Source organism: Dasypus novemcinctus, chromosome 21 (genome assembly GCF_030445035.2).
Source record: "Dasypus novemcinctus isolate mDasNov1 chromosome 21, mDasNov1.1.hap2, whole genome shotgun sequence".
Taxonomy (NCBI): Eukaryota; Metazoa; Chordata; class Mammalia; order Cingulata; family Dasypodidae; genus Dasypus; species Dasypus novemcinctus.
The window spans coordinates 51,142,945-51,158,819 of record NC_080693.1 but is presented as its reverse complement, the minus strand read 5'-3'; the positions used below and the strand labels follow the sequence as shown (position 1 = coordinate 51,158,819).

Sequence of the window (15,875 nt, the reverse complement as noted above, 5' to 3'; positions counted from 1 at the left end):
TCCTTTCACTAACATGTAGTATCCTTCTTTGTGTCTCACAATTGTTTCGCCTTTAAAGTCTATTTTGTTTGATATTAATATAGCTACTCCTGACTTTTTTTGGTTATTGTTTGCTTGTAAGATTGTTTTCCAGCCATTCACTTTCAACCTCCATGAATCTCTGGGGCTAAGATGTGTTTCTTGTAGACAGCATATAGATGGGTCATATTTTCTTATCCAATCTTCCAATCTGAGTCTTTTGACAGGTGAGCTTAATCCATTGACATTCAGTGTTATTACTTTCAAGGAATTATTTATGTTAGCCATATTTTGTTTGGACTTGTGTTTGTCATATTTTGTTTGTTTTTTCCTTCTTTTTTTCTTTTTTGTTGACTTACACTCTCCTCCAACTTTACATCTCCTGTTTTTTTCTTTCTTCCTACAAAACTCACTTTAGTATTTCTTGAAGGGCAGGGTTCTTGTTGGCATACTCTTTTAATTTCTGTTTATCTGTGAATATTTTGAACTCTCCATCATTTTTGAATGCTAAGCTTAGCTGGGTAGAGTATTCTTGGTTGGAAATTTTTTTCTTTTAGTACCTTGACTATATCATACCACTGCCTTCTTGCCTCCATGGTTTCAGATGAGAAATCAGCACTTAATCTTATGGAGCCTTCCTTGTATGTGATGGTTCTCTTTTCCCTTGCTGCTTTTAGAATTTCTCTTTGTCTTGAGCATTGGATAATTTGACAAGTATATGTTGGGGTAGGCCTGTTGGGATTTATGCTGTTTGGGGTGCATTGTGCTTCCTGGACATGTACATTCATCTCTGTCAGTAGATTTGGGAAGTTTTCAGCCATTATTTCCTCCAACACCCCTTCTATCCCCTTTCCCTTCTCTTCTCCTTCTGGGATGCCTATAATATGTATGTTTGTGCATTTTTCATTGTCATTCATATCCCTAAATCCCAGCTGGATTTTTTCTATCTTTTTATCGATCAGTTCTACTATCTGTTTGATTTCTGATGTACTGTCTTCCACGTCACTAATTCTCTCCTCTGCCTCTTCTTATCTGCTGCTATTTGGTATTCATCACCATCATATCTGTTATCTTTTTGCGTATGTCTGCAATTTCCTCTCCAACTGTTTTCTTCATATTGTTAATCTCTTCCTTTACTTCATTAAGTTGGTCTCTAATATATGTTTTGAGATCTTTAATTACTTGTCCAATGTTCTGCTCTTCTTCCTGGTTTTTAGTTTGTTCATTGGATTCAGCCATGTTTTCCTGATTATTGGTTTGGTTTGTCGTTTTTTGTTGCTGTCTGGTCATCATTTTATCTTGACGGGTTTAATCACTTTCTTAGCTTCTTTGTCTAGTCTTGGGGATTAATTAGTTGTTGTTTGTGTATAAGTGTTATGTCTTCTCTTTGTCACTTTGTTCTTCTTACTCTATTTTCTTGTTGCTGGCTAAGTTCACTTTGAAGGAACATATTAGGGCCAGGGAAAGCAAAATGAGAAAGAAAAGAAAATGTATAAAGTAGTATTGGTAATAAATGTTAACAGAGTAACAATGTGAGATCTAGGCGAATGGATATTAGACTCATGTAAGTTCTGTAGAGTTATAGCAGTAAGTAGAGTACTGATAATGAGATAGTCAACTGAATATGGAAAGGAATATATTATGAATTAAAAGGCCAGTGTTTTCATGAGAGAGGGAAAGAGAAAAGAAAGACAATAATATCAAGAGTGGATAAGAGGAGCAGTGTGAAGAAGAGGCGAGGATGACCCGCGGATCGACCAAAGCCCGTGCGCCACTGCATCCCCACGTCCAGTGCCCACATCCCACCGCCACCACCATGCCCAAGAGAAAGGCTGAAGGGGACATTAAAGGAGATAAAGCCAAGGTAAAGGATGAACCACAGAGAAGATCGGCAAGGTTATCTGCTAAACCTGCTCCTCCAAAGCCAGAACCCAAGCCTAAAAAGGCCCCTGCAAAGAAAGGAGAGAAGGTACCCAAAGGGAAAAAAGGGAAAGCTGATGCTGGCAAGGATGGGAATAACCCTGCAGAAAATGAAGAAGCCAAAACAGACCAGGCACAGAAAGCAGAAGGTGCTGGAGATGCCAAGTGAAGTGTGTACATTTTTGATAACTGTGTACTTCTGGTGACTGTACAGTTTGAAATACTATTTTTTTATCAAGTTTTATAAAAATGCAGAATTTTGTTTTACTTTTTTTTTTAAGCTATGTTGTTAGCACACAGAACACTTCAATGCTTTGGGGGGAAGGGGCAAATGTCATTAATAGAATATCTCTGAAGCTGGATTAATATGGAAGAAAACATCTTTCCCCTTAGTTTTTTGAGAGACTTCCTCTTTACTTCCAGAAGGGAATCCCTGATGTTGATAAACATTATTCAACTTGGCACAGATGCCTTGCAGTGTGGAAAAACAAAAATTTTTTTTATGTCCTCATGACCTATTCTCTCTCTCTGCCTTCAGCATACACTTGACTCCCTTAACCCAGAGACCTGTTGGGGCCTGACCTAAAAAAAATTGGTTACCAGGATGTCAGGCAATCTGGACTTTCCAGTGATGCCATGGATATGGCAACCCCTAAAAAAAGTAGCAATTCCTTTTTTAGATTGTGGATAATTCTGCTGTTTTCATTTCATTTCCTGAAAGTCAGGGTTGGCTCGTGAAAAGTTGTTAAACAACTTGCTAAATGTGAAATGTCAACCCTCACTCTAAACTTCCCCTGTTCAGAGCATCAAATGAAGACTTCATTGGGTTTTATAGTGGCTTTCTGATTTTGTTAGTCCATTGAAGAAGGGAGTTTGAATACCGTTAATGATTGTCTGCCCACGTCCTGCCTGAAATGCCATGATTGTTTATGAAAAGTATCTTTAATAAAAGCTGGATACAGTTTGGCTTGGGGAAAAAAAAAAAAAAAGAGTGGATAAGAGACAGAAAACAGAACAAAGGTATTAGAAATAAAAAGTCAGATGGGGGCCAAAGAAAGGGAGGTAGAATATAAGAGAAACAGCAGATGATGGAGGATAGAAAGATGTGGGGAAAAGGGGATAGTGTAGGTGGCCAAAATCAAAACACACAGAAAAGAAGAAATGGAGGATGAGGAAACACAGCAAGTGTGAAGTGCTCCCTGCAGCACCTATTATATAAAGAAAATAAAATAAAATAAGAAAAACAGGGAAAAAGGAAAAAAAGAGAAGAGAAAAAGGGAGAGCAAAGAAAAAGGAGGGGAAACAAGCAAGAAAAAGAGAAAAAAACTAAATAAATGAAAAAGGACCTTGGGGGATACAATGGGAGAAAAGACCAGGAGACAATGCAATATTAGTAACCACACGGCAAAAAAAAAAAAAAAAAAAGAACCAACGTTTCAAGCTAGGAATCCTCTTTGCTGTTAAATGATACACTTAGGGATCTGACTTTCCCCCTTTCTCCTTTCCTCACTTCTCTCTCTCCCAGGGCAGCAGGAAAGGTGCCTTACATGTCCTGTAGGAGATTCAAGTAGGTCCTTGTTGAACCAACTCAACACAGAAGACTATGACTCTTTATTTCCAGTGTGAGAGCACCTACACCTCACGAGAAACCCCAAATATGTTATTGGAAGCATGAATAGCACCTCCTACAGTCCTTCCCCCTTAGTGTGCTGGGGGAGGTCTAATTGATTTTCTGACTCCACCTTCTCCCAGACCAAGTTTTCTATCCCAGGACGTTTAGGTAAATTGGGCTTTCTCAGCAGATTCACCTCTCCTTTCTTCCTAGACTCTCCCCAAGACAGCTGGTACACTCCTCCAAGTTCAAAGAGAGAGAGTGAGAAAAAACAAATAAAAAACCACAAACGCCGAGGGCTAGGATAATCAAGGACCTCTTCTATTTCCTTACAGAAACTTTCTTCTTTTAGTTCTTTTCAAGAATGTTTGGCCTTACTTGGTACAGCACCGTTAAAATAGGTGTTTAAAATATTTTTCAGATAATTCCAACATCTTTGGCATCTCAGCTTTGGTTGAATGTCTTTTCCTATCCAAGTTAAGAATTTTTTGGTTTTCCATATGCACAGCCATTTTGGACAGTATCCTGGACATTTTGATAATCTTGTTATGAGATACTGGGTCTGATTTAAATATTATGAGAAATATTGATATTTTTGTTTTAGCAGACAATTGTCTTATTTAGACTCAGATCACAAATTCTGGTCCACCTTCAGTGGGTTGTGGTGCTAATGACAGTTCAGTTTTCAAATCTTTTCAAAGTCTTTGCATTGTTGTTTTGGTCTGTCCTATATGTGTTAACTATTGTCAGTCTGGGACCTGGAAAATGGTATATCTGTTATTTCAGTTCTCAATGTCTTTGGTATGCTGGTTAAAATTTGACCCATGAATGTGCAGCTTCAGTTGAGGCCAAGAGTTCATAATCAATTTTATGAGGTCACTTTCCCAAATATTTCTTCCAATTTTTTGAGATAACTTTCCCCAGGTTTTTTCCCTCTGCACTCTCCCAAATAGATTTCACCTTCCTGGTCATCCTTTTCGATCCTCCATCCAGAAAGTTGGGATATTGGTTCCCTTCTCTGGCACACACCTCTGCAACTGCAGCCATGTGTGTAACCAAGCTGCTGGACGCATGAAAGGAAAGAAAAAGTTTTAAACTCACCTCTACTTGGATGATACTTCAAATTCTGGTATTCTTCCCCAAACTTCAGCTACTATTTACTTTTAAGAGTCATCAAAAGCTGTCCCATGCTTCTGACTAGGTTTTGTATCTGCATTCATTGATAGAGACTAAATGAACTGTGTTTACTCCATATTACTCATAACCAATGATTGTATTTTATTTTAAAATAAAATAAATATATAGTTTCAGAAAGAAAGCATTTATATATGCAAGATATGCAATAGAAATGGTCGTATAAATTATACTGAATACACATGGTAAGCATTTCAGGTAATTAACATATATCTTACACTGCTTGCTGTGAATTCTTTCTCACTCTATCTTCTAAGCATGCCCAGGAGCTATGTTTATTCAGAGAGAGATTTACTCTTTGTAATTTGCATTATAAAAGCAAGAGCTATTTTTTTCATTCTTCAGATATAAAATATATTATAATATTGTGTATTCCTTTTCCAGCCACACCTGCCCCTTCTTATTCTTAATAATTGGCTTATCTTTCAGCTTTAGCCCCCCAATGCAGAATTTCTGCCCTAAAATATATTGACCATGTGGTAGTTGGAGACAACTCAAAGCATTTGTTGGTTGAGCATTTGGCACTTTTGGACCAGGCACTGGGCAAATGAGGCCAACCCAAAATTTCAAATGTACTTCAAGAATCTGCACAAGAATGATTGAGGATTTTCCATAAATAAAATTTCACCTTATATTGAAGGATGTTGGGATACAAAGTTATCTTTTACAGTAAAAAAATTACTTAAGATAGTTAATTATTCACATTTAAACAATGGTAGCATAGACTAAATTCTTAGTGGAGATTACTGTAAGAGTTTCTCTCTTCTAAGAATCCATTCTTCTATTCCTGTCTCTGCCTGGTAAAATACTTCTCAATTTCAGGTAGAATATATTACCTTCACATTAGAGCCTTTAAACCCATCAAAAGCACTTGTTTTCTCTTCTGTGTTCCCATAACCTTTTTCAAGCTGCTAATTATTTTTCTGCCTTACAGCTTTCCTTATATAGTTAGCCTTCCAGATAGGGTGTTACCTTCTTGAGGACAGGGGCCATGACTATTTTATTTTTTCATTTCCAGTGCCTAGCTCAGTAGCTGTTAAGATCCAGGTATACATCTTTTTAAAACAAACTTCGAAACTGATTCTGATGCACAACCACTTTAGAATTTATACGAAATAAATCTTTTTAAATAAAAATTTAAACTTTTTAGGCAAACTGAAGACTTTGACTAACCGGATGTAGCTTCGGTATAGAGGAGTGCTCAAGGTATGATGAGATATCATTATTGTTAATTATCTTCTTTTTTAGGTTATCATTTTTATTATTTACCAAATAGTTTTTTACTATTGAGGTACCCTACTTAGTAGCTGTGCTCCCTCTGAACTCTCTGGGTAATGTAAAAAAGATAGGGACTAGCTGGACTCACAAAAACTTCAAGAGTTTATTAGCCTCAAGATGCCTGCCAGCTTTGCAGGAGCAATCAATGTAATATCTTACATAGAGTTTGAAAAGTACATTTTTAGTCAAGTTTACATGGTTTTAAAAAAAAGTCCTCACCTCTTCCACACTGTACAATTGTTTTCAGCCCTCCCAATTTAACCAGCTTCTACCTTCATAATACAGGATCCATGGAGAAGGAGCTTTTCCAGAGCGACAGACTGGGCATGTCTAACAACCAGCATTCCCAAATAGAGATATTTCTACTGTGAAGTGATCAAGACTAAGGGGTTGAAAAAGAATTCACGTGGAAACAAAGAGGCTTTAATGATTTCTGAGTAGGAAGGTAGGAAAGTTATGTTTATTTTGCCAAGGGCCAGTCGCTATCCTTTTAGAACTCCCCTGGTTTGAACACTCTTTTGTAACCTAGTCCACTCTTTTTACCTAAAAGTTAAAAGTCCTTCTTTGTATCCCTGTATGGCATTAGGGCATCTGGAGTTTCAATGGCAGCAAAGTCCCATAGTTTTCTTCTATGGCTGCAGCTTGCAGGCCGTGATAACTGGTCATTACATATGTAGAACTCCTAACTAATCACAGAAAAGGTTGTAGTGACGAGCAGGTCAAGACATTACTTCTCAAAGTGTGACCCTAGGCCACTGCCACCAGAACCCCTAAGGATGGGTGATTGAAATAAAGATTACCAACTGTCACCTAAGCCACACTAACACAGAATCTTTGAAAGTAGGTTCAGGGATCTTTTTTTTATTTTAACAAGTACCTTACATAATACTTAGGAACTCAAAATAGAGAAAAACCTGTTTGGAGATTCATAAAAGAACATTTTAAGAGCAAGATCCTCAAAGGGTTAACCAAAGGGTCCTTTACTAAACATTCCTGAAAAATGGGATGCTCAGACCCATAGCCCACACCATACCATTTGCCTTTATGATTGGAATGTTTCTAGGAAATGAATTCCAGTGAATTGCAAGCAAGTTTTGCTATTATTCCTGCAAAGATGCTCCTACATAGCAGTACAGAGAAAGAACAAAACTAAACCAATATAGTCAGGTGTAATTTCTAACTCCCCAGTAATTCTTTTTACCCCTGCATTTCTTTTGCATCTTTTCCCTCATGAGGCAGACATGTAAACAGAGAGATGAGCAGAGGAGTCTATATATCATTTGTGGTCAACTGCAATAAGCCAGTTTTGGATGCTCAGATCTTAGATTCTTTTTGGTGGATCTCTGAAGACACCAATAGCAGTTAGATGAGTATTAACTACTGCTAACAGATCATAATGAAATGAATTCACAGATCAAATTCAACCACATACAAACCTTCATTTGTAAGCAGGTGCAAATAGTCATAGCATTTATTGTGATGTTCAAAGAAGTCCAGGTTCCTGTCCCTTTTGGTGTTCCGAAAACACTTTGCAAGAAAGATTCACCTGAGTGCAATATGATATTTTAGAAACAGGAATTAGCTAAACGTCTATTAGAATCATGTGACCAAGAAATCCTCAGAGCAGCAGTGAAACCCAGGACTGTTTAGGTAACAAAACTACATTGTCATCCCTATAAGGACAGGCTATGCAGCTTGCTAGATTTTAATGCCCTCTTCATAATGAACACATCTTAGATAATTAATTTCACCAGTAAGAACCCATTTCCAGCATCCATTATGCTAATTATCAAAGTCTCTAATATTGATGGGGATAAAGACCCTTCAAAAAAATTGAAGTAGCCATTTCAGCCTTGTGGATCAAATGCCAGCCAACCACCCCAGGAACGGGAATTTCTGATTTAAGGGACCAACTTCCTGTAGAATACAGTTTCAACTAATACATACCTAACATACCCTCAATGACACTGAAAATGTGGACCCCCCCAAAGAAAAGGAAGAAGTTGTCTTTCTTCTTTAAAAGGAAATAAAGTCCCAGTCCCCTTCATTATTGCTACTATCTATATGTGCATATCAATGTGTATGTGTATGGGGTTGTACGTATATATATATTTGAAGGTCAATGTTTTTCTTTTCTCCTAGGGTTTCCTTTAGAAACCTTCTTATAGAATGTACTTATTCATTTATTAGCATTTTAATATTAAATAACTATTTTAACAAATCTAAGATACAATTATAATATGTACCACTATTTTGTGCACCACTAAAAAAAGAAGAAAACAGGCTGACAACGTGGATGTGTAAAAAATTTGAAAAGCAAATGGCATCTTAGAACTGAAGAAATATTCACATCATGAAAGTTACTTTTGTAGGCATTGAAAAGTTTACAAATTAAACAATATGATGCGTGTTCTCTTACAGGTTTGTGAAGGAGAAAAACATTACATAAATGATAACACCTCTAGGTAACACAGTATAAACATGAGATGGTAAAAGATAAGAGAGAGTCTCAGCTGTAACTCCCAAAACAAAAAGATCACCAGTAATCATCGTTTGCTGCTTAGGTGACCTATATAAACAGGAGGACAAAGATTCACATGGAATGCTGGAGGTAAAACGGTCTGCTCAAATGTTTGGATTATGGAAGGGGTAGACATTTTATGACTAACTGCTTCCTGGTCTTGTGGAATTTCGATGTGGTTAGTAAATGATAAGAAGGGAATACTATTTGAACCCCTGTGAGCAAGAAGACTCAATAGGTATGTTATCTCCCTTGTACAAAATGTTCTTCCAGTCTAAGCAACGGTCAGAAATAAGAAAAAATAAACAAAAGATGAGGCCACGGTACCACAGATAAATAATGTACTTTGTAGTCCCCACTGACCTTGGGTTCCTGGTCCCTGCTTGTGCTGCTGCCATTGACAGATAGTCTTTGGTGGGTGGTATTCTCGGTCTAGTCCCTGCTGCCTCAAGCAATGCTTACAAGGGCTCCTGACCTGATCCTGAATGTGAGCTGCCATTTCCAGCCTGAGAAATCTCTTATTACTAGCTCTCTTTGCCTTGAATACTATTCCCTTCTGGCAGGCTCCTCTGCTATTTTAGGTTCTCACTTTCATTTACCTAGAGGAAGGCAAGGGGCTCAGAGGAAAACATGAATATTGGACTTCTTTCTTCCTAGAAGCACCATCCTGCCCTGTTAACTTTTCTGTGATAATGCTCTTACCAGGTACTCTTTTCTTCCAAAGTCCTAAATGGGGAGTAATAAAGAGTTTCCTACTCTCAACGCTCCCCTTAGACCAGAGAAGGTAAAATTGTGAGAATTCCCTTAGGGCTTCTCTGGTGTCCTTTCCTCCAGCATTTTTTTTTTCCTTCCCATAACCAATTAGCCAGAAAAGAACCTGCATTTCTTCTTCCTCTTCCTCTTTGGATCTAACCTGTATAAAAACTTTGGGTCAGACCTCCAAATCTGACCCTTGCTAAAATGAAAGCTAGCGATACTTCATAAACATGGTAGCTGTGTTCATAAGATTTGTTGGAAATTCTGTTTTAAATGTCAAAGTTTCATTTCTGGTAATGACAAAATAGCTTGTAGCAGACCAAATCTTCCATGGAGAACAACTAGACAGTCTTGATTAAATAAGTGAAAAATACAATAAAATCTTTTGAAGACTACAAAGAACTACAAAGATGGTAAGAACTTGAGCAACCAAAATCACAGGCAGATGAGAAATTCACTACAGTGAGCCAGACATTCTGGGGCTTTTCCCTTCAAATATTCATCAGTTTTTGACTGGTGTAGGACTGAGACTAGAAAGCCAGAACATGACTGCTAAAAGGCATGAAAGATGGGTCGAGCTTTTGGCAGTCCCATGGTATTGAGACAGAGATCTTATCTCAGGGTTACTAACAGCAAGGACTTGTGAGGTCAAAATTCCACAGAGAATGGCAGTGTAGAGAAAAGAGACTGAGCTGCTAAACTGCTTTTTCCTTAGGGAATTCATGGTTCAAAAGTAAGCAATGATGGCTGAATGAAGCCAAGGAAAAATGGCAGCCAGGAGAATAAAGAGTTAATTGTGGCCATGTCAGACTAAAAGTCTCAGAAGATTAAAAATTGGAGTTTACAACTTGCCGAGGAGGTGGGATCATGCTATACGTGCCAGGATTCCAATGAGTCTTATGAAAGGACTATACCTCAGAAGAAAGGAAAATCAAAACAACAACAAAAACAGACATAAATAAACCTCAGAAAAACTAAAATCCAGCCTCAAAATACCTCAATTCCTACTTGGACTAAGTTATTTTGCCTAACTTAAATTTCCCAGCAGAAGCTAAAAGCTAAAAGCTAGAAGCTAAAGGCTAATCCCGGCAGAAGTTAGAGGGGTTCTTACAAAATATCCATTCAATTTAAAAAAAAAAAAAGTCAAACATAGTATTAGAAAGGACCAAGAGAAAGAGACAATAGAAAAGGTATTGCAGGTTATGAAAGTAATGCAGAAATTAGAGTCTTCAATAGTTGTAATTAATATGTTCAAAAACATAGATGACAATGTGGAAAATCTCATTAGAGAACTGAGGTTTATGATAAAGATTCAAACAGGCATTACAGAAATGAAAATACAAAATGTGCCAGTGGACAGATGTCACCTTGCTCTTAGAATCCCTTCTATGTCAAAGCATTATCTCTTGGTTCACCTTCAGAAATTTATCAGTGTGAGGAGAATCTGGGAACAGCACTCAGGAGATGGGCACTTTGGTCTCTTAGTGGCCAGATGCCGTTATTCCACTTCAGTGCAGCAGTGAATGTGGGGCCACTCTGTTGCCAGGTTATATCGAGAAAATGGCAGCAAGTCTCCTGCTTTAGGGCACTCTTAAGCTCTTCTGACAGCTTCTAAAATCCTACCTGTATGTTTCTGAGTTTCAAATTGAAGAGTAACCAGAATACAGTGGTCTCTCTCTTTTTGTTCAAACTAATTAAGGTATTGTGCCTGAACAGAAATAAAACATTGAAACAGAAACAGACAAAAAAAGGAATTATCGAGGAAAGAAAATAAATTTGTTAGAATAGAAATCACTAGTTGTTTGGAAAAAATAACATTTGATCCTGATAGTCTATGTTATGTCAAAATAGAAAAACTATTATTTGACTATTTTATAACTTTGGAGTGAGGCAACGTTTTTGAAGCATGAAAACAAAGTCAAATGAAAAGGTAAAAGTTTGCTAGATTAAAGTGTTAATTCCTTTTCTTCAAAGAATTGAAAAAAGAGATAAAAGAGTAGATCAAACTAGGTAAAATTTTTCACAATTTGGATGACAGGATATGATGGTAAGTTACTATTCCTTATTATATAAGAGCTATTTTGAAACAAGAATACACAAATAGAAGAAAAATATAGCCAAAATATATGAACTTGCCATTCTCAAAAGAGTATTAGAAATTCTATGGTATTCACTGGCAGTTGAATTTTTTAAACGAAAATGCTAATTAAAGGGCAGATAATTTTAAATTTACACCATCACCCTGACAAAGATTTCAATGCATTACCTATTGTCTGAGTTTGAGTAGAGAAAGGGAAGCTCTGAAGGACTAGTCATGAGACAATGCATTGGGATTATATTTCTGAAGGATATTATAAACATGAATTTTAAAAAAACATAACAAACAACAGTAGAATATAGATAATCACAAAATGGGTTCTGCAGGAGGACTGCCTGGGTTGAATCAGGATACTTCGGTTTACAAGTTGTATGCGTTTGGCAAGTAATTTAACCACCCATTGCAAAATTCCCCATGGTTCCAAGAGCTATCCAAGGTAGCTCCCTCCCAAACGGTGATTCAAGAATACAGGCTGCTTGCTTCTCATGGCCTTGACAGCTCTACACTTGTATTATGGTAAAAGAAACTGGAGGGTCACACAGGTTTTCACTCACCAGAAATGACTCACACTATTTTCTCATAGCCCATTTGCCAACACTCATCGCCTGATTCTACCTGCAAGATGGCTGAGAAATGTAGTCATCATTAGGTGCAGGAAGGAGAGAAGTGGATATGCATATGCACGGAAATCACACAATAAATTTAGCTACTAATGTATTTTTGCAAACCTTTTGACCCAGGAATTCTGCTTCTTTGAAGTTATCCTAGAGAAATACCTGGAAAAGTGGGTAAAAAGTATGTCCAAATATTTTACTTACAGTGTTCTTTACATTATCAAAAAGTTAAACCAGACTACCATTAAAAAATCATGATAAAGAGCTATAGTTTTGGGCAAGGAAAGATGTTCATAATTTATTTTTAAATGAAATAATGTATTACAAATCAGTATGGTAACAGTAACATTAGGGTATGTTTATATATATTTGTGTGTATATATAAGTATGCAGGAAAAATGTTTGTGGGATAGACATGATAAAGGTTGTCACACTTGCATTGGCAAGTTAAAATTGTGCGGTTTGTCCCTTAGTGGGAAAATTAAAAATATTTTTAAGAATGCCTCATCCAGTTTTAAAAGCTAAAGTGTACTTGGGTTTCTGGTTGTCCTGTCATATGTTTCACAAAGGAGAAAATGTATTGTATCCATAAGCTTATCAAATAGAAATGTGAATATGGGAACCAATGAAAACGTAAATCTATAAATGGAAATAGGAAATATATTCCATTCACCACAGCACTCAAACCTATAACATACCTAGAAATAAATGTAATGAGAAAGAGGAATCATATGAAAAAAACAATAAAATCTTATTGTAGAATATAAAATGAAATCTGAACAAATAGAAATGCATACTATGTTCTTTAAGGGAAGATTTACTATCATCTAACACCTATTCTCCCTAAATTTATATAAGATTTAATGCTATTCCAATAGGAATAGTAACATGGGCTTAAGTCACATGTTATAAATGGACCTTCAAGTTTACATGGAAGAAAAAATGTGTAAGAAGAGGAAAAAGAAAAGACAGTGAAAATAGCAAAGGGGGTTTTGCCTTAACAGATATAAGGATGTACCTGTAATTTAGCCTCTGTAATCCTGCCTATGTCAATAATATAAAAATAGACACATGGATGGGTGAAACCGTATGTAGAAGAAAGAAACACATACTAACACATATGATAATTTCCTAGACACTAATACCAGTATATGAATTCAATTTAAAAAGATTGAATTTTTATAAAATTGCGTCACACCCTACTTAATGTTGAAAAGGTTTAATTATCTTCTAAAATTATACCATATACAAACTAAAATTATGCACAAAATAAAGCTTAAATGTTAAAAAAAAAAAAAAAAAAGCAATGTGGGAGACATGATTAGTACCTCAATGGCTAGGTGGAGGGAACCTTCTTAACCAAGATGAGAAACCAGAATGTGTAAAGAAAAGATACTCACTTCTGCCTACAAAATATATTTTTTTAAAAGCAAGGCAATCAACAACCAATAGATTTAGAAAGAGAATTGTAAAACATTGTAAAAGGTTTGCTATCTATAAGGTTGAAAAAGAATTTTTCAAGCTATAAAACACTTTCCCATAATCAACGCTTAATATATTAATTAACTAACAATTTGTAAACAACAAACCATGGAATGGTGGTATGAGTGTAAGCAATGTCTTTAGGATCTCAGCACAAAGCCTGCAGAGTCAGGTTAAAATAGCATGTAATTACTTAAGAAGCAGCCAGACCTATATTTTGGTTAAAAATTCGTTCTGCATAAAAATTATTTTCCAAAGATCCATGCAAAATTGATTTGAGGAGTGATCTCTCTGTATACATGTTTGAATATATGTACAATTTGGCATTTTTATTTTCTCCCTAGCAAAAGGCAAAACTCGTAAATATTAACAAGAAAAAGGCAAATAACCTAGTAGGAAAAAAGGGTCAAAGGGTCAAAACAATTCCTTAAAAGCAAATCTCAAAGTCAAGAAATATACACTCAAATTCAAATGTATCAAAGAAATGCAAATTAAAATAACACTGAGTTATCACTTATCTACTATTGGATAGCCACACATTTAAACAGAATAATAACATTTATTGCTGGAAGGGATGCTGATAAAGGAGAACCTCAGAGGAGAAAATAAAATGGGAATAATATATACCTTTTGTGAAAAGCAATTAAGCAACATCTACTAAAATAAAAATACCTATGTTAATTGAGCTATCAATCCCCCTTTGGGAAATAATCTACAGAAATAAAAACACAAGTGTTCAAATATATATGCACATAGATTGTATTAATGCATTGGTCATAGTGGAAATGATTGAAAAACTGTGATTTGTGCACACCATGAAGTAATATGCAGTCACTGAAAGAAATAAATGAGTGTTAAACCTGTTGACTTGAAAGAATTTCCATGAGGTATTTTTGCATGAAAAGCTGGATGCAGAAAGTTTGTATATAATCTCATTTTTTTTTAAAGATTTTTAAAAGTTTATTTCTCTTTCTGTGTGTTCTTCTGTGTCCACTTCTATCCTTGTCAGCAGCCCAGGAATCTGTGTCTCTTTTTTTTGTTGTGTCATCTTGCTGCATCAGCTCTTCGTTTGTGTGGTGCCACTCCTGGGCAGGCTGGACTTTATTTCACACTGGGCGGCTCTCCTTAGGGGGTACACTCCTTGGGCATGGGGCTCCCCTATGCGGGGACAGCCCTGCATGGCATGGCACTCCTTGTGCGCATCAGCACTGCGCATGGGTCAGCTCCACATGGGTCAGTGAGGTCCTGGGTTTGAACCACGGACCTCCCATGTGGTAGGCGGACGCTCTATCCATTGAACCAAGTCCGCTTCCCTATAATCTCATTTTGGAAGCAAAGAATAATCTCCATATGTGTGTATGTATATTTCAGATTGGCATATTATTATATTAACATAAGCAACCATTTGGAAGGTCAAATATTACTTTATCATTGGTCTTCTACAAATGGAAAAGAGAGGGACACAGGAGTCAAGCAAAAAGGAAAAAAAAAAGATGGTAGATTTTGTTGACTCATGATTTTCCATGTGGTTCTACATGATTTTCCATGTGGTTGTGCATGATACAGATTAATAGGATTTGGAGAAGATGGTGGCTGAGTGAGCACACCTGATATTCTCTCCTGCAAAGAAGAGGCTGGGCAGCATTGGAAATTCTTCGGGACCAGGCTGTTTTGGAATTTTGCAGGGCAGGAGGTGTCTGGACATTGATTTGATGGGAAGATAACAGAGAAAATTCATGTATAAGATAAAATTGAGGCTCTATTACATGGAGGTGGGAGCTGTGCGCCCGACGCTCCCTCCTGGGGTGGGCGGAGCTGCGGCACCGACGCTGCAGCAGCTATTTCTGGGGGCTCTGCAGTACTGGGGAATTCATAAGCCCTGAGCAGGCTATTGGGGGGCTAACAGGGCAGGAGGCCTTCGCAGACCGATTTGGGAGATAAAAGGGAGTTTTATTGCGAGGCGGGGAATTTTTGATTGTGGACACAAAATAATAGCACTTACGCCTAGAGCCCCGCCCACCAAGGCCGGCTGCCAATCTGCAGCAGCCTTAAATTGTTCACAATAAAGAGACATCACCAGGAGACTGTTTCAGGGACTGGCAGGGTGGGAGAGGTCTGGAAGCCGATTAGGGGAATATTTTGCAATGCGTGGAAATTTCGGTTTTGGACTCTGTTATCGGTGTTTCCGGCTGGAGCCCCACCCCCGGGCCTGGCTACTGATCTGCATCATTAAATTTGCTGCAGTGTACAGGTGCCCCCAGGTGGCCGTTCCAGGGGCTTACAGGGTGGGAGGTGTCCTGAAGTCGAATTGGTGATACAGCCACAGAAGAGACCCGAGTGAGTGAGTGAACTGTGGGGTTCAGACACATAGGTTAGAGTTTG

At 37.3% G+C, this 15,875-nt stretch overlaps 1 pseudogene; it reads left to right on the top strand.

The window, feature by feature from the left end:
- Positions 1 to 1,834: 1,834 nt before the first annotated feature.
- On the top strand, positions 1,835 to 2,122 carry LOC101432537 (non-histone chromosomal protein HMG-17 pseudogene; annotated as a pseudogene).
- Positions 2,123 to 15,875: the final 13,753 nt, after the last annotated feature.